This window comes from Amblyomma mixtum, chromosome 5, assembly GCF_055824585.1.
Source record: "Amblyomma mixtum isolate Tamu chromosome 5, ASM5582458v1, whole genome shotgun sequence".
Taxonomy (NCBI): domain Eukaryota; kingdom Metazoa; phylum Arthropoda; class Arachnida; order Ixodida; family Ixodidae; genus Amblyomma; species Amblyomma mixtum.
In genome coordinates, this window is record NC_143016.1 from 84753828 (window position 1) to 84772882 (window position 19055).

Here is a 19055-nt window from a genome sequence, read left to right on the forward strand (position 1 = left end):
CTCGCTTCATAATATTTAAGCGTGTTGCCTTACCTATGAGAGACATGGATGTATGTTGGTACATACAGACTTTCATTGCTTAGTCTGTTCAGCACCACATATACAACATTACTTTGCAGCTTAACATTAACATTACTTTGCAATCAAACAATTTTCACTGCACAAAACTATTCACAGAAGAAAGAACAATTTTTATGCTCGCACTGCAAGAATGATTTAGCCAGCCGCCGCTCGCGTTCAGAGTAAAGCGTAACAGCATTTTATTTGGTTAAGGGAACACGGAGGCGTAGGGGGTTTGCCAAGAGAAAGAAAACATATCGATGACAGAAGATAAACAAACGAATTGATTTATGGCGGGCAGTAGACACGTAGCTAATGCATCGCAATTTCAAGCAGTTCCACACGCGGAGTGGAAGGGCTCGCCTCGACCAGCTTGCATTCCAGGCTCAACAGTTGCGTGCACAGCGGAAACCTCGAGGATGAAAAACATTTACTACAGCTCTCTCGCAGCAGAAACAGGTCCTGGTCAAACATAGCTACGGCGGCAGCTCCTTACACGCCACACTAGACTGAAAGCTTGAGGCCGTGATAAACTAGTAAAAATCGGCCTTTTTCAAACATGAAAAGCATGATATGCTGGCCACGATTCCCACGCACAAAACGGTAAGTGCAATTCGCGTGGGTTGCGCCGTTCGGGTGCAGTGAAGCCATTTCTCTCTAGCCCTCTTTCTCTATTTATCGCTTCTTCAGTGGGTGAACCTAGCCCCGGGTTATAAATATCTGCATCGGGCTTATGAAACGAAGCAGTTTACGTGCGTAAGAACAAACGCACCCACACTGCGAGATAGATGCTGGGAATGAAACCAGGTGAATGCGTGATTGAGAAATGTACGACTTGCAGGCTGCCTTCGCGTTGCTGTTGCACTCCCGCGCCATATACTATATGTATTACCTTACCAAGCCTTTCAGCGGCGTAGGGTACTGGCCAAGCTATTTCAGTAAGCCGATCTTCCTCTATATTGCACTCCATAGCCAGCATAAAAAGGCCACGGACGAAACATATAACCCGGTATGCTTTCCCTTTTTTTTTTGTCATCCTCACCGTAGACTAGCCCAACTTCTCAGAAGGTGGAACGAAGTGCTCCGTATAGCAGCACTCTATGCATGATAACTGCATCAGGACCGGCATTCACCGTAACAGAAAGAAAAAAAAATACTTTATAAGGGAAACGCTCTGATCGGCTTAGATCGTTCTGGGAGGCGTGGTAACCATGCCACTCTGTTTGCTTTCGCGCCATGCGACAGTGCACTTAAGCCTTCAAGCTGTTTGCTTTGCCTGGCGATGGGACCGCGCGATCGAGAAACGGGTCATAAGCATAAAAAAAAAGGAATGAGAAGAGAGCTTAACGAAAGAGGTGCAAAAAGAGCGGCACCACCGAGCTTTCATAGCACGTAGTACCGCATCAATTGAGAGAAGAAGAAATGGACGCCTGTGCCGCACGCAGCTCTTGTGGCGTGCGGAACTACCTATTAATCTATAACGGACTTATTTGCTGCAAGCAAATAAGATTTTAATAAATGCAGTACTGCAACAGAGCGTCTCCGAATCTCTCACTGCTTTGCAGTGACCATAACGTTGCATGTTTTCTAATTATGTCGTGGAAGACCAGACAGTTTGCACACTTACTGGAGACTTTATTTCTAATGGTTCATGGCTTAGGAAATGACGGCGATAACTATATAACCGCAACGTTTTTGTTAGGACGCCACACGTGGTGGCTTTGGGCGTGGGTTGATGCGGTGCAGATCGATTTCTTGCGGCGCGACGGCACTACTTCACGAAGTCGAGCAGGCTCACCGAATTCGTGTGAAGCTTGACCTCAAGGGCCTTGGCCAAACGATAAGCCAATAAATGAAATAAATACTGCTCTTGAGGCATAAATAAGCTCTTGAGGCGGCTGGCTGACGCTCGTGCTGGAGAACTGCTCCTTGTGAGCCTGCCTCTCGCGCCGCTGGCTCATCGATTTCTTGTCCAAGAGTCTTCACCGCCGGCGCATCTCACGTCCCGACAAAGCACCCTTCCCAATTGTCGAACTAATACCGTCGCCAGAGGTGACGACGACCCAGCAAAGCAAAACACGTGCTAAACCAGGCTAAACAAATGTTTTCGGACGTCTACTCGGTTTAACCACACTAAAACCTTACCACTTGTTTTGTTCTTGCGCAGCGTAGGATATTTGATATGCTTTGAAAGCCAAAGTTTGTTCTACACCTTGGAAAGTTGAAGAGTTCAGCTTTCAACAAGGGTAGTGAGTATACCCAGGCCATGTTTTTGCAGTGCGCCAGCCATCTGGGCCATGTCATGTGGCTCCATGACGTCACAAGCCCCGTCGACCAATAAGCGCTTGGCCACGTCATGTGACCATTTGAGGTCATCCCCGTCTGGACCCATAAGCAAATTTGTTCACTAACGACGCCATGTTTTTCATAACTAACCGCGTTGCGTTTTTTCCCTGATGAGGCTTGCAATGCTATGGCGTTGATACCCTTCTCATCACAGCCACTCAACGAGACTCTCCATACTCACAGGGCAAATGAAGGCAGCAAACAACGTTGTCTTTATGTTATCAGTATTGCACCCAAAAATGTGTTATCTATATGAAGACGGCCTTTCTCGTTAAAATTATCACCTCTAAAGCTGTTTAGATCAGATGGCTCAAACTGACGTGGAAGGCACGAATCTTCCGTCACAGAACCACAGCACTCCGAAGCTGGCTAGGCTGTATGGTTGACGCATTGCTTTTATTTAACACTTGACTTAGAAAATGCTGTTTTTCGATTAAGTTTGGCGCTGACGTGTTAAGCCTACTGAAAACATATAGCCCAGCAGTCTTGTTAGAGGGCCCCGCCGCGGTGGCTCAGTGGTTACGGCGCTCGGCTGCTGACCCGAAAGATGCGGGTTCGATCCCAGCAGCGGCAGTTGAATTTAGATGAAGGCGAAATTCTAGAGGCCCGTGTGGTGTGCGATGTCAGTGCACGTTGAAGAACCCCAGGTGGTCGAATTTTCCGGAGCCCATCACTACGGCGTCCTTCATAGCTTCAGTCGCTTTGGGACGTTAAAACCCCAATAAACCATAGTCTTGCTGCTGGATATTTGTCACACGCGAATGAAAGATGAGTCTCCCAGACTCTAAATTTGTAAACAGTATTGTTAAATCACCAAGTGCATCAAATATGAAGCTACGCCCGAGGAGCTCGTTCAAATAACTATTCGCAATCTTCAACTATTTATTAACATAGCACTGAGATGTCAGGCGACAAGTGTCTGGAAAAGAGAAGAAATGAAAACATCGCAGTAAAACAATAATCACAGCGCTAGGCGTTCTTCAGTCGATTGGTTGGGAAGGCCGTGTGCGAAAAGAGGTATAAGCGAGAAATATTTTTGAGAAAAAAAGCAATCGCACAATGTTGGAGAGCAGCGATCCCTAAAAGTAGGAGAGAGGCTGCGCCAATGCTGGCACGTGGTCGCAAGAATGGTGTAGGACGGCCAGTCACCGAGGTCTGGTTCTAGGCTCTGTTCCTGGAACCCTGCCCTTGACGGCGACATAGTTATCGGCATAGTTTACAAGGCGAAAGCCTGTAATGCCTCATACTGTCGTGACCAAGTTGTGTTAGCAAGTGTGTCCGCGTTTCGGCGTCACTACTGAAAAAAAAAAAAAACCTGTGTCGAGGCTGGGCAACGAACCAGGGCCTTTGGCATTTGACGTGGAGACCCTACCACTCCGCCACGAAGGCTCTGGGTTTCTGCATGAAGAAAGGCGCATCTAGTGGATCAATGGGTTTCATAAATAAAATGGCTTGGTTTGGTTTATGGGGTTTAACGTCCCAAAGCGACTAAGGCTATGAGAGACGCCGTAGTGGAGGGCTCCGGAAATTTCGACCACCTGGGGTTCTTTAACGTACACTGACATCGCACAGTACACGGGCCTCGAATTTCTCCTCCAAAGAAATTCAGCCGCCGCGGCCGGGATCGAACCCGCGTCTTTCGGGCCAGCAGCCGAGCACCATAGCCACTGAGCCACCGCGGCGGCTCATAAATAAAATAAAGATATAATAAGAATATGACATATAAAAAAAACAGTGTGCCAGGAAAGGCTTTCGCCTTGCAGCACTTTAGAGAGCCAAAGTGCCCCCTGAATTTTTTTCTGTCTGTCTCATTCCTTAAAAGCTGCAGTGGATATCGCAGTACCGAAAGTTCGATATAATTCTTCGAAAAGGAAGCAGCAGCCGCAGAAGAACAAATTCCCAGAATTTTCTCGTCTGCTTGAGCAAAGAAGGCTACTTCTGCATTAAACACACAAAAAATCTTCAGCGAATAAGAAGCTATCGCAAATGTTATCTTTACACAAAGCAGTCTAATGAGCTCGCTGTGAATGTAAGGAAATTAAATTTTTAGCCTGAGTAATTAAGCAAAATCTGTCTACGATATTATCGTCGAGGCTTCAAGTGAAGTAAAGTGACGCTCAACTCGAGCTAGGTGGCACACGAAGGGCCGTTCATTGGCTTTGCCCAAGCCTTTAATTATCTCACCACTGACGTGAAGATGAAGTTTGGTGATGGCGCTCGTGGAGTGTCAGAATGTGCCATGGTGATCGCGGGAGGTGCGGCCTGAATCAAGTTAGCGATATGGCACCAAGCAAGGCCCTTGGAGCTCGGAGCAGTCCCTGTTAATGAGGCTGGCTATATTGTCTGGAACATCAATCTTCTTCATGTTTTCTAGTACAAGAAAAGTTAATTCCGGCCCTGCATTTTCTGAGTGCTTTTCAATATCTAGAAAATACGTGATATTTTAACAATTTTATAATTTCGCTTTTTATATCACTCACGTATTTATTGTGAATACATTGCAGGGCCTCTCGGAAGCATTGAGTAAGGTGGAGTGGAGGGGGCGAAGGAGGAAATCTATATAAGAAAATCGCACAAAGTGATAAATGGACATGGAACGGAATCAGCCCAGTCAACAATAAAAATGTAAACGCATTAGCACGAAGGAAATGCGCACATGGGCGGTCACAAAACATTTAGTGATCTGTCATAGAAACGGTGGGATCGGGAAGATCATTTCAATGAAAAATGACATGAGGCAGCACTGATAAATCGAAAACACGTGTCTCACCGAAAATACGCTTGAAGCTAAATCAATCCTGAAGCCGCCGGGGCATGCACCGTGGATATTGAAGGCAAAAGAGAGGTAATCTGGTGCGAGTGATATACAGGAACAGACTTCAAATTCCAATAGAACGATGAATTTTTAGAGGTTGCAAGATTCAGGTTGCTTTCGGTAACGCTTCAGCTGAGGCCATAGTTATGTTAACTTGAATTGTGTACCACATTTTGGTGAATAATGCCAGCAGATTGAATAGCTTTAATGGGAATGTGAGGCGAGTGAAGTATCTAACGACACACAAGTGCATTTCGTACCAGAGAGCGCTGATGTTTGTCGACTATGACGCACTACGTGGAGAAGCACGCTAACATATTTGGTGGACGAAAAAAAAAGACTGTTGCGCTCATACAAAAGGAGCCAAAGACGGACTGCGTCAAACTGTGACAACGTTTTCCCAGATTACATTTCTTTTGATTGAAAACATTCATTAATGACCGAACAGCATGGCCTTGTAAGTCATTTATGGAGAATTTCATTTTTCCTTTTGTAGCTTTTTGCGCCAGTGTGTCTTAGACATTTATACAATTTACATTTATACAAGTACATGCAGCGCCCAGGGGCATTATAGCAGGGGGACAATAACAGTAAACATATACCTAAAATGAGCATCTCGCAAATACTGAAAATATACAATAAGGCACATTTGTCTAAAATAAAATAGAACGGATCAGTGAAATGTGAGTCCGAGAAAACAAGTTTTTAAAGGGTAGAAAGCCTCTACGACACATTGGCCGCCAGGAAAGATTGAAAATGTTTACCCGTTTTACACTGTGCTATGCTCTTGGGAAGCCTATTCCAATGTCAAGAAGTATGAGGAAAAAAAGAATTACGAAACACATCAGTTCGACATCGCGGTACAAGAACTTTCAAGTTATGATTGCGGCGTTCAGAGATAAAATGTGGAGGTAGATTGTACAAGCTTGTTTATTCCCGTGAGATCAGAGTATATTTGGAAAAAAAGTTCTAATTTTTCGGTTAGTCTCCGGTGAGTGAGTGTTTTCCACCGAAGGTTTTCTTTGACTAATGTGATGCTACTACGGAAGTTATAGTTGCCAGAAACAAACCTGGCAGCGCGGTTTTGGATGCGTTCAAGTTTTTCCACAAGATAAGAGCTTTGAGGGCCCCATGCCGCACAATCATACTCGTGTATTGGACGAACATTAGTTACGTATAGCTGTTCTTTTACTTTTGTGGGAAATTTATTGCCGCAACGCATTACTGGCGCCACCTAGTAGTCGCGCTCAGGGGGCTGGCGCGCGCTCTTCTTCGCCCGTGAGCTCGCTCGCTAGTCGGTTAGCGGGCCGGGCCGTTTCCGCTGGCGCTTGGACGTTGTGGCAAATACAAACCTGCCTACCTGCTTCTGTGACATTTTGGTGGAGGTGCTGGGTACATCCCATGTCCGAAGAGCTTTTGGGTGCCTCCGAAGCCCCGCTACACCCCTTAGCGAAAAAGAGGATGTGCTAAAAATGCATTTCAAACGTATTGTATTAATTTCATATTTATTTCGCATTTTTTTTCCCTATGCTCAAACTGCAATACGAATGCTTTCTAAGTATACTAGGAATAATATTTTAAATGTTCTTAAAAATACGTGAAAAGTACACTTTTGCCCGCTTAGCATATTTATAATGCATTAAAAATATAATAAAAATATACATTAGAAATATACCAAAAATATGTTTACTCGAGCTGAAAAAAGTCTACTGGGCGGCTCCATGGAATGACACGGGTTAATTCTTCAACTGGAGAACAAATCGTACACGGGTATTAATCATTAATCAACAGGAGTCTGATATTGTAAGGTCACGTGATTGAATGGGAACGGCAGATACCTACACACAGCATACCAAGACAGCGACACAGCAAACAACAAATCCTACGACAAGCGCTATACTTGGCTTGCCGTATATATACCCAGCGAAAGCGACGCACTATTTTGCACGGTGAGGCCTTTTTTTGCGCAAATACTGTGGGCTGCCAAATTATCGCAGAAGTACCCTACTGCTCGCGTTCGAATCTGGGGTTAATTGAGAACGGAATTGCTAGGCACAGGTCAGGAGTCGAACTGTCAATCAACAGATACATGGGCGTGTAAGGGAGCCGGTCTGCCCTGCCAGACGGAGTCCTTTCCGCTGGCTTATTCGGACCCAGAAGTACCCAAGGCGCTTTTGCTGGTATAATGCTATCACGTTCTCACACGGAAATGTTCGAATGACATTGAGTGGAATGACATTCGAGAATAGGAATGACATTCGGACTCGACGGACTGCCGCGGTGCTGCACGACACTTTCGAAACGCATTCGAAAGCCTCAGCTCGTTTTCAGTGTACAGCGACGACGACGGCGGCGGTCACACTAGTCCGACAACGACAGTATATATCACGCTGAACAACAGCATGTAATTATAGTGAAATATCTAGTTTACTATAATATGATTCTAGAGGGACACGTTTTTCAGGCCAACGACACCGACGAATCCGGTCGGCGGACGGTCGGCCTTGTCTGCGGCTGAGCGAGAGCACGGTGATGAGGCGGCGGTGTGTATATGCTCGCGCTTCTAAACGAGCGAAACGAACGGCTATATTTCACGTGTGCACACCTGAGCACTCACCAGCGATAAGCGCTTGCCAAATCAATTTCAGTCGACGACGGCTCTGTTCCCTTCCGCGACGACTAGGCCCAGCGAGTTCGCAGGGTTGGATCTGTGATTTCGGCGGTTGTGAAGAGCGAATCACAAGCTTTAGCGAATGAAAATAGTCACCAGGTGTAGTTTTGGCAACAGTGACCTGAAATAAACTATTGCTTACATCGCAGGGCACGCGTACGATGAACGGGAATCGCCGGTGTGACCCAGACTGCCGAGCCGTGCTTTACGGCCAGCAGCAGTCGTCGCCGTCGCTAGCTTGTGGATAACAGTCGCCAGACATACTTCTGGATAAAGTAGTTTAAAAAAAGTACTGGTCACGTCGGAGAAAGCCGGGACAAGAAGCGAGAAGCGCCAGTCCTGCGCGATGCCAACAACCCGGCTTTCTCAGGCGTGCGATCGCAGCATCGCTTCTCACACATTGTCGCACTGCGTAAACAAGCACGAGTACAACCAGTAAAAAAGAAAACAGATTGTTTAATAGAACGAAAGCGCAGATTGCGTTTTATGTTATGTTATGTAAACAAGCGATGTAAACAACAGTATGAGTGCAGTCGTCCTCATCGGCGCACTCCCGGGGAAATTTCATGCTGACGCGGTTAATATTCATTGGCGTAATATTATCTTCAAGCATGCACTCCCTTAGACAGAACACGTGTAGCATCGTTAGATGACATTCGGTTGGAAGGCATTCGAAGCGCCCGCGTAGCAGGGGTATAAGTGGTGATCACCTTCCTGCTAGAAGTTACCATAAACGAAAGGATGACAAGAAAGGGAAAGTTTTCACTCTTCGCTGAAACGTCATTCCGAGCCCTAGATTGTTCCACGGTAGCTTGAAGTGTAATGCAAATATGTTTACGCGGACAACCCATTTGTTAGAATTTAAATATACTTCAGACGGATTAATTGTGTATTTACGAAAGTACACTTTAAATAGATGGCCAGCACCAAAATGGTGGTGGTGGTAGGTAGTGGTTTATTTAAAAAAATAAAAAGTGAAGCAAAAGTGTGTTGCCGGCCGCGGCAATTGCTATCTAATATCTTAAGCACCCGAGCTGCAGCCGGCGGAAACGAAAGGGAAAGGAAGAGGATAGTGAGGAGAAGTATAGAGGGGAGCGACAGCGAGAAAGGACACTATTTACAAAATACAAAAGTAATCAAGTTCGCGCCGCTCGCGCGCTGATGTCCAAGCATTGTCCGAAAATAAGTGCGCGCGAGCGGCCACTGCGCACAATCACTTACACAAGAAGTAAACTGTATGTACATAGCCGCACGCACGTAGCGTCCTGTCTCGGATTAATCGCGCGCGCGGCACACTACACTAGCGGCCGGGGTGGGGCGCCCGGCCGCGTATACCGTCCGAGGTAGCACCCACGGAGCGTTCGTGTCACGCGTGCACTACCTGGCGTAGAGCAAGCGGGGAGTCAAGTCCGCCTGCTCGATGAACGCACAGAGGCTCACCATTGTTCTGTCACGGGTGCGCGCACTGCCGCGCGGCCACAGGAGCGCTTCGAGACTGTCCGGGATGATTCCCAGCGCCCTGTAGGCCGCGAGCATCTCGCGACGCGGCACTGCAGAAGCGGTACAGCGAAGGAGCATGTGCTCCAATGTCTCCACTGCGCCGCATTCAGCGCACGCGTCACTCGACGAAAGTCCGTGGCGCACCCGTCTTTCCCCGGGCCACACGCAGCCGACGCGCACTCGGATGATCATCGCCCGCTGGAGGCGCGACAGTGAGCGCGCGCCGACGAGAGAAATACGCTCTCCTCGCGCGATGCGAGGGTCCGGGTGTTGCTGACGGAGGTGGTCGTAGATCACCGCACGCACGTCTTCCAGGGCGAGCGGTTCGTCGCTGGGAGGAAGCTGATGTGCGGCGGTGGCGAGCTCGTCGGCTTGCTCGTTGCCGCGTATGCCGCAGTGACCGGGCACCCACTGCACGCGAATACTGCATCTGCGCTCCGCGAGGCGCTCAATGCGCTCGCGTAACGCGCACAGCAACGGGGTGCCACGGCCGGGAGTCTGCAGGCGGCTGAGGGCGGCACGGGAATCACACAGCAGAGCACACCTGGGTGGCGGCGGAGTAAGGGTGAGCACCAGGTCCAAGCCCAGGCGAAGACCCAGTAGCTCCGCCGTGGTCGAAGAGCCCAGGTAAGCCACTCTTTGCTGGCGGTGCAGCTGCAGGGCGGGGATGGTGGCCGCTGCGGCGAGCGAGCAGTTTTCGCTCACCACGGAGCCGTCAGTGAACACAAGCAGATGGTCGCGCAGTTGCTCGTAGATGACGGCTCCGGCTAGCTGCTGCACTGCACATAGTGGTGTGCTGCGTTTTCCCGCGATGCCGACGATCTCTCGCTGTACCTCTGTCGTGAGGGGCCAGGGGGAGCAGAGGCCGTAGGGGGGCGTGGCGCGCGTCAGCTGGTCATATTCCTGCAGTGCCGCGCCCATTCTTGAGCGCGGGTAGTGACGAAGGCGCTGCAGGAGTTCCGCGCCGTCTGGTGCGCGGTGAAGGCGGTCAATGTGGTGCAGCGAGCGCTGCGTGGCCTGTAGCTGCAGCGGCCACGCGCCCGCCTCGGCCAGTGTCGCCTCGCATTGCGAGTTTCCGGGTAGACCGAGGCAGGTCCGCAGCGCTTTGCGATGCTGCACCTCCAGTGCCTTCCATGATGGTTTGCGCACCGTGACGAGGGGCAGCGCGTAGAGTATCGCCCCTAAGGCTGCGGCGTTGTAGAGGCGCAGCGCAGCCTGCTGAGAAATCCCCTGGCCCCGGGCGGTGAGCTTGTGCACAGCGGCTGTAGTCCTCTTCATCTGCTGGCAGGCCCTGGTCGCCGCGGGGCGGAAGGAGAGGCGCTGGTCGATTTCCAGGCCGAGGTACCGCACGGAGCTCTTCCACGGCAGCGGCGTCCCAGCCAACGTCAGCGGCGCCAGGCGGGCGCATCTGCGAGCTGCGCAGGCCATGGCTGCAGTCTTCTCCGCGCAAAGCGCCAGGCCGAGGCCCCGCAACCGGTCGCCGATAGCGTCAAGGGACCCCTGGAGACAGTCTCTCACGCGGGAAGCCTCGCCCGGAGGTCCCAAGCACCACAGAGCGATGTCGTCCGCGTATATGGAGATGTACACGCGGTGCCGGTTGCCTGTGGGCAGACAGCCCGGCACCGCCGACATCGCCACATTGAAGAGGAACGGGGACAACACCGACCCCTGCGGCACGCCTAGATCCACCGGGCGGGGCTGAGAGAGAGCCGCTCCCACGCGCACGCGAATAGTGCGCGCGTTGAGGAACCCCTGCACATAACGCAACAGACGACCGGCCACGCCCGCCTCTTCCAGCCTCGCGAGAATTACCGCACGGTGGACGTTGTCAAACGCACTCGACACGTCGAGCAGCAAGAGCAGTGCTACCTGCCGCGCCGCCACGGCGTGCTCGAGTGCGGAGACAACGTCCGCGATTGAATCTGCCGCGCAGCGCATCCCGCGAAACCCTGTCTGACGCTCGTCGAACAAGTCTGCCTCCGCGGCCCGCGCATGCAGGCGTTGGAGCGCCATATGCTCCATCAGCTTGCATGCCGCCGACGTTAGCGCCACTGGCCGGTATCCGCTGAGCTCCGTGGGTGGGCGGCCTGGCTTCGGTATCGGGCAGACGACCGCTGTGCGCCACTCCTCAGGTAGCACCCCGCGTTCCCACACCAGGTTGAGCTGCCGCAGGAGGACTTGACGTTGTTCCGCGTCCAGGTTGCGCAGCATCTGGTACGTAACCCCGTCTGGCCCGGGCGATGAGCGGCGGGTGCAGTGGTGCAGCGCGTCGTTCAGTTCCGCCGCTGTGAAGAGCGCGTTGCACGGGCCGTCATCCGGGGTGGGGGAAAAGTACCTGGCGTCAAAACTGGGGCCCGATGTCGTCACTGCACTGCTCGCGGGACGCTGTGGCGCAAATCGGTCAGCGAACTGCTCAGCCAGCTGTTGGTTTGTTTGGCCGCTCGAGATGGCGAGAGCGGCCAGGGGCTGAGGGTTCGCCTGAGGTGTAGTGATGCGCCGCAGGGTGGTGAAGAGCCGCCGCGAGCTGCGATCCTTCTCCATCGTGTTGCAGAGAGAAGCCCACTGCCGTCGATAAAGCTTGTTGGAGTGACGCCTTGCCGCTGCGTCCAGCCGATTGTAGACCGTCCAGTCTTCTGGCTTGTCCGTCCGTCGCGCCCTGCGCTCCGCCTTGTCCCTTTTGTCGCGCAGATCGAGCAGCTTATTGTCGGGTGTTGGCTGACCTGCCCGCACCTCTGCGCGACGCGTGGCTGCGAGGGCGCTCCGGACAAGACTGGTGAAGTAATCGGCGCCGGACGCAGCGGCGGCGTCCACCTCTTGGCGGAAGCGGCCCCAATTCACGATTGCGTACGTACGCATGGGGCGCGCCTCTTTAGCAGTGGGCTCTATGGTGATGGAGAAGTGATCCGAGCCCCAGAGTGATGGTGCACGACGCCAGGTCGCCTCGATGCCGCTGGACGCGAACGCAACGTCGATGCAGGAGCTTGACGATCCACGCCGTCGGAAGGTGGGCTGGCCAGTGTTGAGAGGAGTGAGTCCCAGCTGCGTTGCTGTGTCATGCAGGTCGTCGCCGCGCCGGTCGTTGCGCGCACTTCCCCACGCACAATGATGGGCGTTGAAGTCACCAACTATGAGCTGGCGCGGGGCACAACACGACGACACTGCACGAAAACACAGCGCGTTCCACGCCACAGCTGGGCGCACATAAACACTGGCCACTGATGTGTCAACACCCCCGACGCGCACTGTCACTGCCACGCACTCCTGAACGTCACTCGTCGCCGCCGCCGTGCCGACGAGCGCGTGCTGGACGTCGCGTCGCACATAAATGGAGGCCCGCGATTTCCCGGGTCGATGGGCTGGGTCGCCGCAAGGGATCGATGCACATGACTCCTCCTCACACTTCGTTGGTGAATGGTAACCGATGTAGCCGGGCAGCCGCCTTTGGGGCTCCCCATCCCGCAGCCGGACGTAAGTTTCCTGCAGCGCGATCACCTCTGGTTGTTCGGATGTTATGCGTGAGCGGAGCTCAGCGTATCGCGCTGCAAGGGAGCGGACGTTCCATTGCAGGACTGTGGGAATGCGGGATACTGCCCGGCGACTAGCCATGTTGTTGGCTGTTTAGTGCAGGAGGGCCTGTCGCTTCCTCACAGATGCGGCGACCCTCGGAGCCCTCTGGCAGGAGCACGCTTAGTGCTCGCAGCGCGGCCTGCAGGCGCTCGATTAAGGCGTCGCGTGCGTCCAGAGGGGAGCCACCGGAGGTAGTCGGTGCGGGCCTCACTGGTGCGGTGCGGGAACCGGCCTGCTGCTTGGGATGCTGCCCCCGCTGCTTCTGAGGCCGGAGCTGCTGAGAAGGCTGCTGCTGCTGCTTGCTGTGGCCCGCAACCTGCGCATAGCTGCGCTTGCTTGGTTGCTGCTGTGCAGCCTGCGGAGCCGTTTCTTCGCATACAACTGCGCGCACGGCCCGTCGTGAGAGAGGCACCTCTGACGAAGCCAAAATCGTGGCGACATGCCTCTCTCGTTGCCAGTGGGGGCATGAAGGGTCCGTGGCAGGGTGTCGACCGCCGCAATTTGAGCAGCGCGATTTTCCGCTGGTGCACGCTCCAGTGTCGTGTGGCGCACCGCAGCGGGCACAGCGGGCAGCAGCTCTGCAGGCCTCGGTGGCATGGCCCAGGCTGGAACAGCGGGAACACTGCAGTGGGCGCGGGCGGCAGGGCCGGACAGCGAGGCGCCGCCTGTAAATGAACACATGCGGCGGCGGGATCGGCGCCGCAAATCGGAGATGCAGCGTGCTTCCCGACAGCGACGCCGACGTCACTGCCACCGCCGACTCCACCGCGGCAAGCAGCTGATCCGCTGAGCGGCGCGCGTCCACGCCGAACACGAGCCCACTGGACTGGTTGCGAGGAGCTGGCTCCCTGGCGCACACAGCCAGGCCACGGATGACAGTCGTGGCCAGAAGCGAGCCGAAGGTAGCTGCGCAGCCGGTGTCCACCGCCACGACGTTCCGTCGCGTGTTAACGCGAACCGCCAGCACGCCAGGGCGCGGGCCCAGCTCCTCAGCAATCTCCCAGCCCTGTTCCCTGCTTATGGCCACGCCGCGTTCCGCTGGCCGGAACAGGACTGTCCAGTGGAGCTCCTCATGGACCGCCACAGCAGCAGCAGCTCTCTGCAGGGCAGCCTTACGCCTTCGCTGTGCTCGGGTTGAAGCCTGTCGCCAGGGGATCAGGCTGGCGGTCTCCAGTGAGCATGAGGATGCCAGGGGGGCGTGGCGTTCGTTGCTGTCAGGCACGCTGGCAGCGTGCGCCGCGCTCCGTCTGAGAGCCGCAGCTGCGGCCTCTGGGTCACGTGCTGGGTTTGCTGGCTTCTGCGCCGCGTCAGCCGATGTCGTCACCGGCAGCTGGTCCCTCGGGGTGGGGGCTTGCGTTCCGGTGAGAGCAGGTGGAAAGCAGCCAGCACTGGCAGACACGCCATTGTCGGCTGTCACCTCCCTGGCTCTTTGTCCTGTGGTCGCTCCCTCAGGACGCGGAGGGGGAGGTGAGACAGGTGCAGTTAGCTGCAGCGCTTCGCGCTTAGCAGCAGATTCCTCGCCCCCGCTGCCTTTGTTCCCCTCCCCCTCTTCAGAGTGGGTGGAACGGCGCCGCTTGCGATGGATGCTTTGATCCATGGCGTCGTCCCCCTCTGGCTCTTCTACAGCTGCTTCCACCGCTGCTGGAATGTAGCCGCCGCCGAGTGGTGGCTGCAGGACCGGGCTGGCAATGGCGGCTCCCACGTGTTGGTCCGCGCGCGCCGCCATCGCAGCAGCACGTGGCGGAAGGGCCAAGGTGCGTAACGTTGCCTTCGCCGTCTCCGGAGTCAGGGCAGCGCGCTGTGTTGCGCGTTGCACGCACTCTATCCACCTCTCTAGCAGCGGAGATGATTCGATAGACCGGTCGCGGCGTGCGCTCTGCGAACGAGGTCCGTCCGGCACAGTCCTAGGCTTGCGCATTTCGCGGCCGCGGGCCTCCTGGTGGGGCTCCATGGCCGGGGGGCCACGGGAGGTGGCTATCCTAGGTCCAGGTCCGTTGCCTGCGGGTCGTACGTGCATGCGATGCGGGCCCAACCCGGTTGCTGCACGGCGTAGCTAGGCCCGGCCGAAGTCGAAGGAGCGTCAAAAAACACGTCCGACTCGGTCAAAGGTCAGAACCGGTCTCCCCACCAAAATGCGATCCCGAAACTCGATTTTGAGCATTAGATTGTTCAACAACAGCTTGTAGTGCGCTGCAAACATGCTAATGCGGACTGCCAATTTGCTAGAATTTCAGTGTTCTTTGGACGAATTAATTGCGTATTTACGGAAGTACACTTCAAATACATTGACGACACGCAAATGCCATTTCCTGAAACGCGATTTCGAGCACTCGACTGTTCAACGGCAGCTAGAAGTGTGCAAAGACGTTTAAAAGGACTGCCCGTTTGTTAGAATTGAAGTATATTTCGGATGAATTAATTTCATATTTACGAAAGTTCACTTTTCGGGCACGGCACTTCGGGCACGGCACCGCATCGAGTATGCAGCGTACTCAGCTACTGCTATTGCAGGTTAGTTACGTACGGTGTGCTTCATGCATTAAGAGTAACAACTGCTGTTTGATCGCGGTGTCGTGCCCTCTTGAGTGGATTGATCTCTTCAAGCGTTCTAATTTACTCCTGTGTTCCCTCTACTCTGCAATGCTTGAGTTGCTCCTCTTGCTTTCTGGCGACGTTGAGACGAACCCAGGTCCCATGTCAAAAGCTGAGGCAGATGCGTTTGCCTCGGCTCTTGAGTCGATACAGAAACTAGAGGCCGCACAGGAGGCGCTCTTGGCAGAATTAAAAAGCGCAAAGGACAAACAAGCTGCCACTGACAATGAACTCATCATTCTAAAAGCCAAAGTTGCGGCGCTTGAGTTGGCCACTCCCTCAGAAAGCGCTGCAAATTCGAGCGTGAACGGAAAAGGAAGCAGAACTTTACGTGATGTCACAGATCAGCTGCAAACAATAACTTCAAGATGTGAGGACGCAGAAAACAGGCTCAGACGAAGTAATTTGCTGTTTTTCGGTATAGAAGATGACCCTGGAGAGGACAGGGCTACCCCTGAAAAGGAAGTCATAAAATTCTGCTCTGAAAAACTGCAAACTGCAACAACAAGTTCGCAATTCGAACGCGTACATAGGCTTGGGAAATACCAAGAAGGAAAGAACAGACCTATAATAGCTAAACTAACTTTCTTTAAAGACAAGCAACGCATCTTGTCATCTGCACACAAATTAAAAGGCTCAAAATATTCAATCGGTGAAGATTTCTCCCCGGCTACGCGACAAGCTAGAAGGAAGCTGCTTGACTTCGCCAAACCTCAAAAAATTCCTTTTAAACTGTCAGTTGATCGGCTGCTTATAAGTAATCAGACTTACACGTACGACAAAAACACTGATACCGTTGTCATGTCGCAAAGATAGCTAGACATAAGCACTTGCTCACGGGCTCTTCCACAGTCAAAGCTACCAATCAATGGGTCTTTGTTGACACTATCTTACGCAAACATACGAAGCATCATGCCCAAGCGCGAATTAATTTGCTCTCTGCTTGACGATAACGAATCTAATATTCTTGTTCTTACCGAAACATGGCTAAATCCTGACATTACAGACGACGAAATTCTTCCTGATAACCATTCTTATAATATTTACCGCAAAGATCGAACTAGCAAGAGAGGCGGGGGCGTTCTTCTTGGTGTTAAAAAATCATTATCTTCACTTATTATCGACTCGAACTCATCTCTTGAGATTGTGTGGGTTGAAGTATTAATAAATTCGACCAAACTACTGGTAGGTGCCTGTTACCGTCCACCTGACTACAGCACTTCTTTCGTTACAGAACTACGCAATAGCATATCCACAGCCCTCCAGCTCTGTCCTGCGCATTCAGTTTACTTATTCGGTGATTTTAACTTTCCGCTCATAAATTGGCGTAATCTATCATCATCTTGTCGAACATCTGTGGATTTTCTTAACTTAACTTTAGATCTTAACCTGTTCCAGGTCGTTAACAAACCAACCCGTGGTACTAACATTCTAGACCTTATACTCACCAACTCCCCCGAAACCGTTGAATCCGTAGTTCACCTAAACGGCTTTAGTGATCACGATCTACTTCAGGTTACAATTAGTGTTCCACTACCCTTTTCAGGGATCTCAAAGAAAATAATACGTGATTATAACAAAGCAAACTACTCTAAAATAAACAATGAACTTGAAGTATTTTTCAACCGCACGCTACTTCCTTCTTTTTATAATCGCTCGGTGGAAGATAACTGGGTATGTTTCAAGAATAAAATGTCTTCTCTAATTAACAAATATATCCCGTTGATCTCGATAGCAAATGACAAAACAAATCCTTGGTTTACTAATGCCCTACGTAAGCTCAGGAATAAAAAGAAACGTCGGTACAATACCGCTAAACGCGTCAATAATGCTCCTTCGTGGGAAAGGTACAGCCTTTGCTTAAAAACGTACTGTTCTGCCTTAGCTGCAGCCAAACATAAATATTTCTCCACAGATTTACCTTCTCTCTTAAATTCGAATCCGAAAAAGTTTTGGCGAATTATATCACCTGACCGTGACTCTAACAAGATAGCCTTGCATAGCGATACAAATACTCCCCTCCCTGACAATGAGTGCCCCTCTGCGTTTAATACGTTTTTTTCATCGATTTTCAGCCGCGAGGATCATACCAATGTACCTGATGTTGCTGACTATGACTGGCCATTCATGGAAAGTATTGAAATCTCGGTTGAGGGAATTGCATGTCTTATTAATAATTTGAAGATTTCTACTTCATCTGGTATTGACAATATTAGTTCCAAGATATTAAAAAATACCATTTCTATATCCAGTAACATTCTGTACCATATATTCAAGCAGTCTTTGTCATCGGGACAGCTGCCTAATGACTGGAAAATGGCAAAAATCATACCCATATTTAAAACTGGGAATAAACACTCCCCGGAAAATTACCGTCCAATTTCATTGACCTGCATTTGCTGCAAGATGCTGGAACATATAATTGCTTCTCATATTTATAATCACCTCGAGTCCAATAATTTCTTTTTTCGCCATCAACATGGTTTCAGGAAAGGATTATCATGTGAGACACAGTTACTCGAATTCACGACTGACCTGCACCTTAACATGAATAATAACCAGCAGACCGATTGCATTTTCCTTGACTTTTCCAAAGCCTTTGATCGTGTAGCTCATTGTCGCCTTATTGCTAAATTAACTGCACTTCGATTTGACTCCTTCACCCTAACATGGCTTCGAAATTTTCTTTCGAATCGTCAACAGTTCACAGTAGTTAATAATATTGCTTCGTCTCCTACTTACGTTACTTCTGGTGTGTTTCAGGGCAGCGTTTTGGGCCCTTTACTCTTCCTAATTTACATAAATGATTTGCCACTTAATGTTTCTTCTCGCTTACGTATTTTCGCTGATGACTGCATTATTTACAGATCAATTAACAGTACTGACGACCACCTGGCCCTTCAAAATGACCTTAGCCTAATTCATAGTTGGTGTAACACCTGGTTAATGGCTTTAAATGTGTCAAAATGTCAGGTAATTTCTTTTAGTCGTAAGCGTGATAACTCACATTTTTTATACAACGTCAATAATAAAGAATTGTTACATACAGTATCGTATAAATATTTGGGTGTTCAACTAACCGAAAACCTCTCCTGGACAGACCATATTGCAGCCGTTTGCGCAAAAGCTTCAAGGACATTAGGTTACCTACGTCGTAATCTGGGTAATTCACCTTACAACATCCGAAAATTGGCCTATCAGACATTTTTTCGTCCACAGCTCGAATATGCATCATCCATTTGGTCCCCACATCCTACATACTTAACCGACATGCTTGAATCAGTCCAGAACCGAGCTGCCCGTTTCATTTCACGTAATTATAGCCATCACTCCAGCGTAACGCAAATGAAACTCGATCATTCCATACAGCCTTTAGTTCTTCGCCGTAATATCGCTCTGTTATCCTTGTTTCACAAATATGTTTATAATGCCACACAATCCACACTTCATACCCAGACCGCCTCGAACACGTCTCGTCGATTAAATAACCACTTAAGTTTTGCG